The sequence below is a fragment of the Gavia stellata genome, chromosome 9 (assembly GCF_030936135.1).
Source record: "Gavia stellata isolate bGavSte3 chromosome 9, bGavSte3.hap2, whole genome shotgun sequence".
NCBI classification, from domain to species: Eukaryota; Metazoa; Chordata; class Aves; order Gaviiformes; family Gaviidae; genus Gavia; species Gavia stellata.
In genome coordinates this window covers 22,064,733-22,071,977 of record NC_082602.1, presented here as the reverse complement: position 1 = coordinate 22,071,977, position 7,245 = coordinate 22,064,733, and positions in this window count along the sequence as shown.

Below are 7,245 nucleotides of genomic sequence, written 5' to 3'. Positions count from 1 at the left end.
TTATAAAAAATAAACTATTTAAGATGAAGCTGGATCAAAGGACTGATATTGCTAAAAATACTCTTTAATATAAAAAAACACATATGTCCATTGAATGTTAATTTTCTGGATTGCCTGGAAGTAAACTACTTTGTGAAATGTAATGTTGCCTTTGCACAGTAAGTATGGCACTGAAAGTATATGTTACAATTCCAATGTGAATATAAAAGAGGTTGCATAAAGTCACATGGACCAACATCTACTGCTGCATACAGTCATGCAGCACAATTAGCTGCAGTGCTGCTATGCCAGCTACACCAAGTAAAGGTCTTATCCTATAATGATAACAAATATGTCTGATTACAGTTTATTTCAGGAGCTGTCTGGTCTTCCTCTTTTCTTTCTTTAATTCTCTTTGCTTTATCAGTTGAGTCCTTTTCTAATCTAGATGAAGACTTTTGTCTATGCTCAAGTCTTAGTTTCTGTTCATGTATGGCTAGTTCTTGTTCTGCTTCAGTAGTTAATTTATTGTCTATTTGAAAGCTTTTCTAGCTTCTTGGGATTTCTTTCCTTTCTGAAGTCAGTAAGGAAAAAATAAACTGAGGACTCGATGACATTCAGAGACATCTGGACCTTATCCTTACAAACTGATTTTGGTAATCACTTCTGCTTAAAATGATTTATAGCCTTGTTTTGTGTAAGAATCAAGATCATTTACTGTTTCTAGTTCTAGTTGTTTCCCTCCACCACTGCAGCTCATCCAAGTATGTGATTCTACTGTTCCTGGCTTTGGTAACAAATCTCTTCCCTCAGTGGAGCAGGGTCAAATAGTATAACAATATATTTCTTTATCACTAGATAAATGCATTAGTGATATTAATATATTAGTAGTAATGTATTAATATAAAACACACTAATTGTGTAACATAGTACTATAATAACATAAAATAATAATGAACTTATAACAATTCATAGGAAGCAGATGCTTTCTCTGGACTGAGTTTGCGCTGCACACCATGTTCCAGATGAAGCACAGGGTACATTAGTGAACTAAGACTGTTTCAGAGTTCGATCTACTTTTCAGTCATTGGGGCATGGCTGAGGAGACAGTGTGTTTATTATCAAATTGCCTCAGTAGCAAATCACACTTTAGGCTAACTTGTGTCCCCACTTTCTCAAGTATGAAGCCAAAATGGCTTAAACAAATTCAGTGATGTTAATTTGGACTAAGTAGTGAGAAGCTCATGCTAGATCCCTTGTTCAAAGCATACAGAGATCATCGCAAACACTTGAGCTTCTAAGGGGCAGATACAGAAGATCTAGATTGATGTGCTGAGCTATTTGTACTGCAACAAGCTTAACCCATTTTAGATGGATTTATACACTAGGATACATACAGTAGGAAGTACATTTTGGCCTTATTTTTGGAGAAGGATCATAGTCTTGTCATACTAAGAGATAGGCTATATCCCAGCTTCAAAAAAGTTTTCTAAAGAAGTTTCAAATTGATTTGGAACAGTCCAATTTCTTTTAAATATTCTAAAAGTGTTATGTGCAGAAGGACAAGAAGAGATTTTGGCCCAGAATATCCACAAGCTCTGTAGTATGGAGTAGAGTTCATGTTGGTTCAAGCATATTTTCCATATTTGACATGAAATTAATGATGGTTCTGACTTTGTTACCTATCAGAGTAGCATTTTTTGAGTTCTTAGCATAAGTGAGGAGTTTTCACAGGCCTTCTGTAAATTTTTTTTCCCTATGTGAGGATATATAGGGGAATATGCAAATGAAGGCATCTGTGAAGATTCCAAATGGGATTATAAAACTCTGAAGCTGAATTTGGAATTCTGGGCAGAAGTTTCAGCCATTTTTATTCTGCAAGAAATTCTGAGAAGTCGTGTTTCCTCCAAATAAGAATTTATATGTTTTTAAAATTAAATATAGCAGTGTCTTACGAGTCAGAATTTGACATTTGCCCAACTGTCAGTAAAGGCAATTGCTCTCCTCAGGGAAAGCATCCTGCACAACTCCACCTCTCCTCTACCATCTGTTTCAGGTAATGAAAGTCCAGGAAAGAACAAGAGTTGTTATGGGCTTGTGTGTCAATCCTTGAAGTTTTTAGAGATAAACAGCTGCCTTTCATCTCTGGATATGTTTGCAAAGAAAAGGAAAAGAAAAAAAACAAATTTCTTCATACAGCCAAAACAAAACACAGCTACGTGGCAAATGGAAGCTGTTGTTGGATGGAGCTGTATTTGAGGGAAAAAGTAAAGAAGTTGAGAAGATTAGAAGAATGTCCCATTACCCAAGCACACAGGTAACAACGGTGTTGAGAAGAGGAGAAAGCTTTCAGGCAGAATTCTAACTGAAAGAGGCTTAGATAAGAAGCATAAGGAAATAATCGCTTGGGTTCAAGAACAGGACTTTTTACTTTTTTACAAGATAAATAAATAGAACTGCATCAAAACACCTAACTGCATCAGTACTATTTTTTTTAAAATTAGATAATTCACTACTCATCTGACAAAGAGGTAACGTATCAATGGGTGAATGAGAGGTCTACATCATCACATGTGCAGCCTTGTATGTGCTAGTACCAAACCCTAAAAGAGATTGCACCCTTGGTATGTGCATCCTTTCCCGTGTTTCTAGCAGAAAGTGAGGGAGGCGAATCAGATAGATGGGGTTCTAAAAAAAATGGTAATATAAAAATCCCAGAATAAGCCAGAGCATAGGGAGGCCAGCATAGCACTAACTGAATGAAGACAGAGAAAGAGAAAGGTGAGATACGGGAAGGAAGACATGGAAGAAGTTCTAAGTTTCAAACTTGTGATTGGATAATTACTTTTGGGAAAACATACAAAAATGGAGAGGCAACAAGGGTACATATTTAAGATTTTGAGGATAAAGACACAAACCTTTCTAAAATATGCCTCTACAATCCCAGTGAAAAGACTGTTGCTACCTCATTGCTTAAAGGGGAGCTGAGCTCTGCAGGTTAGCACTGCTCTGGATTTAGCAAAACTCTTTTTTTTTTTTTTTTTAAAAATTAATAGCAGCATAAAGTGAATCTTGACTTAGGTAAGATCTGTTGAAATGAAAAAGCAATGAAATCTAAGCCAATCCTTCTTTTTAAGAAATAGCGCACATTGTCTAAATCCACAAAGTCTAGTCACAGAAGGATGTGGATGACGGTGACAGCTAACTCTGTAACCCCACTCCTGGGAAGTTTGGAAGGTTTCAGCTATCTTATCCTTAAGTCACAGTCTGAGATGTGAGAAGTCCCATGTCAACTACAGAGCGTGAAAGACCTAAAATATTGGAGAATCTCAGGTTTTCTATGAAGGTAGCTGTCACTTTGTGTATCGTTCGAGTGTTTGACAGGAAAGGTTGGAGTGGGTCCTTAGGTGAACAGGGCAGCACAGTATGGAAAGCAAGAAAGCCTGGAAAAAGATATCCTAGAGAGTAGGTTTGCACATTAACTATAGTGCAGAACTGGCCTTACCCCAGCTGCATTTTTCATCCGAGGAACTGAGTGCAGCATTTGTTATTAGCTACAGCACCCACATGCAGCATTTCTGATTAGAAAGCTTAGTCTTATTGCTGTACTATCCTAAGACCATCCTTCCACGAGCCGGTAGTTCTGAAATTGGTTTCCAGCCACTATGTGACTTCTGGATGGTGATGGTGGCAGGAAAATGGGACCAAATTTTGCTTCTGTTTCCTAGACTTGACAAGTTTTTTAAACAGTTGTGCTTAGTTCATGCACACGTTGTACTTGTGTTTGCTTTCCAGGATCTCACAAAGTTGTTTAGCCCTTTTGCTTCCTCTATATCTCTTGAGTGGGAATTTGCCTCTCCTTATTCAGGGAGGGAAGGAGTCACCATGATGCATTTTTAGGTTAGGGCTTTTTTTGCTTTTTTGGTTGGTGTTTCTGGGGAAATGTGGCCAGCTATGCTGGTTCAGGGGATGATCACTCAGCTATACCATGCCTAAATACTGGGAAAAACAAGGTGATGCTGGGAAATGCTCAGGTTGCGATTTCAGAGTGATTACCATAGCCTGTGCTAGGAGCCGAGGAAGTCAGGAAGCAGCTGTGCAGTTGCTGACAGCATCTAGACTGCCTCTTCATCTGGCACAAGCAGCCTTCAGCTGCAGCCTGAGATCTTCAGTTGCTACCAGAATTATCTAGACATCAACACAGGGAGATGCCAGTCAGACCTTCTTTATTTTATGTATCTCTTTGTTCACCTCTAAAGTGTATGTACAGATCCTTGAGAGCAGCCACTGAGTGAGTCAGTTCTCCAAAAGGAGTTTTAGTCACAGCTCTGCCAGAGATCCTTCCCTGAGCCCACCTTTCGGTATCACAAACACATTTTACCCAAGATAAACATCAGCTGCGGCCAAAATAAAAGCCAAAGAGCAAAGCTCTGAAAGGGGCATAAAAAAAAAAAAAATAACCCTTACACAGCTCATTATATGCTATTAACAATACCCTATCTATAATTTATCCATGAAGGTAACACCAGCTCTCAATGGATCCCAGGTGAAGGGGTCCTGGATGAGCCTCCTTTACTTGAAACAGTCTTCCCATAGCATTCCTCGTGCCAGTAACATAGCAACCAACGTACCGGTTGTCCTTTACCTGGAAGTCCCTTGGATTCTTCTAGTCTCATCCTGCTCAGATGCACCAATTTATGTCATTTTTCCTCAATAAACAAGGCACATAGCAGCTTACAGTAGTGCTTTAGATGAATAGACTTAGACTGAACAATTGTCCTCAGTGTAAGCAACGTCCTTAGAGCAGAATTTGAGATAATGTTTTTGTGAAGAGTTTGGTTTGGCTAGTTTTGCAGCCTTCCCTGCCCACCCTGTACCCTCCCATCTCTGTTTCTTTCTGTTGAGTTAATTACCTAGTGTCAAATCAGTAACTATTGCTCAGAGGTTCTCAAGAGTCACATATGGCCCTATTTCTTCATTGCCATTCCTGCTGACAACTGCCTTTGTAAATGTACTTCTAGCCTACTGTAAACCACTCTCCCATTTCGCAATAGCAGTTAAAACTCAGCAGAACTAGGCAGTAACAACATACAACATTCCCCATGGTATTTTTCCTCCTTGTTCAAATAAAACTCAACGTTTTGTTGCAATATCAATACATCGTGAAAACTGTACTCCCCTTGCTCACTTGGTACTGCTTTTTGGAGGGAGACCATCTGTGGTAGAAGCCTCATCCCTAACATTTTCTCCCAGCTCCCACAGTCTCCAGCCTGTAGGTTTAATAGTGTAGCACAGTATTGGCGCTTACCAAACTCCTCTGTTTAGCAAGAGTCTTACTGGGTAATAACAGAAATAGCAGAGTAGTAAAATATGTGTATTTATGATAATATCTCATTATTACATGTCTATTGCTTCACACTTCAGTTTCATGAAAAGAAAAGCAGTGTTTTTCATCCTCTGTTCAGGTGATTTACTAGCTCGCACCACCTGCAGAAAGATATGTCAAACAATGGGAAATAAATCTACTACAATGAGACATAGAGAAGGGAATTATTTATCAAATTAATACTAGAAATAATGCAGATAGAGTCTATTCACTCCATCCCCCCTGCTTTACGGCAGGAAAATGAATTTCCAGGCAGCTCCTGCTCCAAACACTGGGGTCAGTGCAGCATCATTAGAAGAACATTATTGAGGTAAGTTTTGGGATCACTGACCAAGATGCTGTAGGTATAGTACTGGAAGGTCTTTTGAAGCAATGCCATTTGTTCTGTTGCTTTTCTCTAGCTATCAACTTAGCTTTCCATATTCTTTTTGTTATCTTTCAGGAAAAACTGTTCAAAATGTAGTATTCTCAGAAAATGTGCAAGATCAATGTATCATCAAATCCTGTTCACAGTTTGCTTAAGAATCAGTTCTTGTCTTTTAAAACAATGTTTCTCAGGAAGACATGGGAAGAGAGAAGGGAGAAAATTCAGAGACATGGGGAATAGTCTTAATGTGCAAAATTATTAATATCCTGGAATAGAAGACATTAGAAGAGCAATCTTTGCAACGTGCAAGAAGTAAAAACTTATATCCATCTTCACTGATTTTAAGCTCTTAAGTAGTTATTGCCACTAAAGAGTGGGTTCAGCATGAATTTGAAGTGAATTAATACTGTTTTCGATACCTGCTTTCTAAACATTTTGCCAAATAAGCCTGTCATTCCCCACGGTCTCTATGCTGGCACTCCCTTTAGCTGCCTGGCTGCACTGCCAAACCCCTTCTCGTAATAGGGCAGAATGGCTTTTACTCACTGAAACTGAAAGATGCTTATGGTTCCCAGATTAAGTTCTCTCTGCTGCAAGCAAAAAAACCCCACTGAGATATGGTGTTTTCTTAAAGATATTAATTTACAGTTACTGTAGGGGATAATATTTTGATGATTTGTAACTTCATGACTTTACTGACTGAAATTATTATTTCTGTCATTCATGATCTTTCACAGAGAACTAGTCAAGTCACTTCAGCGAAAAAATGCATACAGATGTATCGAAGCTTCCAGAAGAGACCAATGCACTTTTATAAACCAACATACCAGACTGAATAAATATTTTCCTTTTAGTTTTCTATCTACTCAGTTAAAAACAACAATATTTCATTATTTCTGTAGTTGTGTCGTCTTTGCTCTTTCCAGAAAATTGTGTTTACAGTATACTTATTTTTATTTTCTGTGATAGAAGAGAAAGAAAGCCACTGTAGTATACTTGTTCAGCCCTTCTGGAGGATCTGTGTTTTAAAGCATGGTAAAATCTAGCAGAATGCATCTGGATAAACTCTCTAACGTCTCAGAAAACTTTGGATCGTTGGCTAATTTAGCCAGGATTTCTGCAGGTCTCTGATAAAACAGCAGAGATTCATCAGTCAAATCTACTATCCTAAAGATGGTTGCACGGAAAAGATAAAATTAGACAAATAAAATGAACATTTACTTCCCAACAATGGTTGCAAAAGCAAAACAACCCCACCCAATAAGTAAAAACAATGATGATATTTTTGTAATCTCAACACTTGAACAGCACAATGACAAAATATTACAGCTGTTTCATAGAAATACAGAAATTAATACCTTAATAGTATGTGTTTCCAAACTGAGTAAGAGCTACTTACCCAAAGTTTTAGAAACTCTCTTCCTTGCATATTTAATTGATGGAGGCTTTCACTAAGGAATGCTGGAGCAAGTTGCTGTGGTTTTGCGGTCTAGTAAAATGATTTTACCTTAGC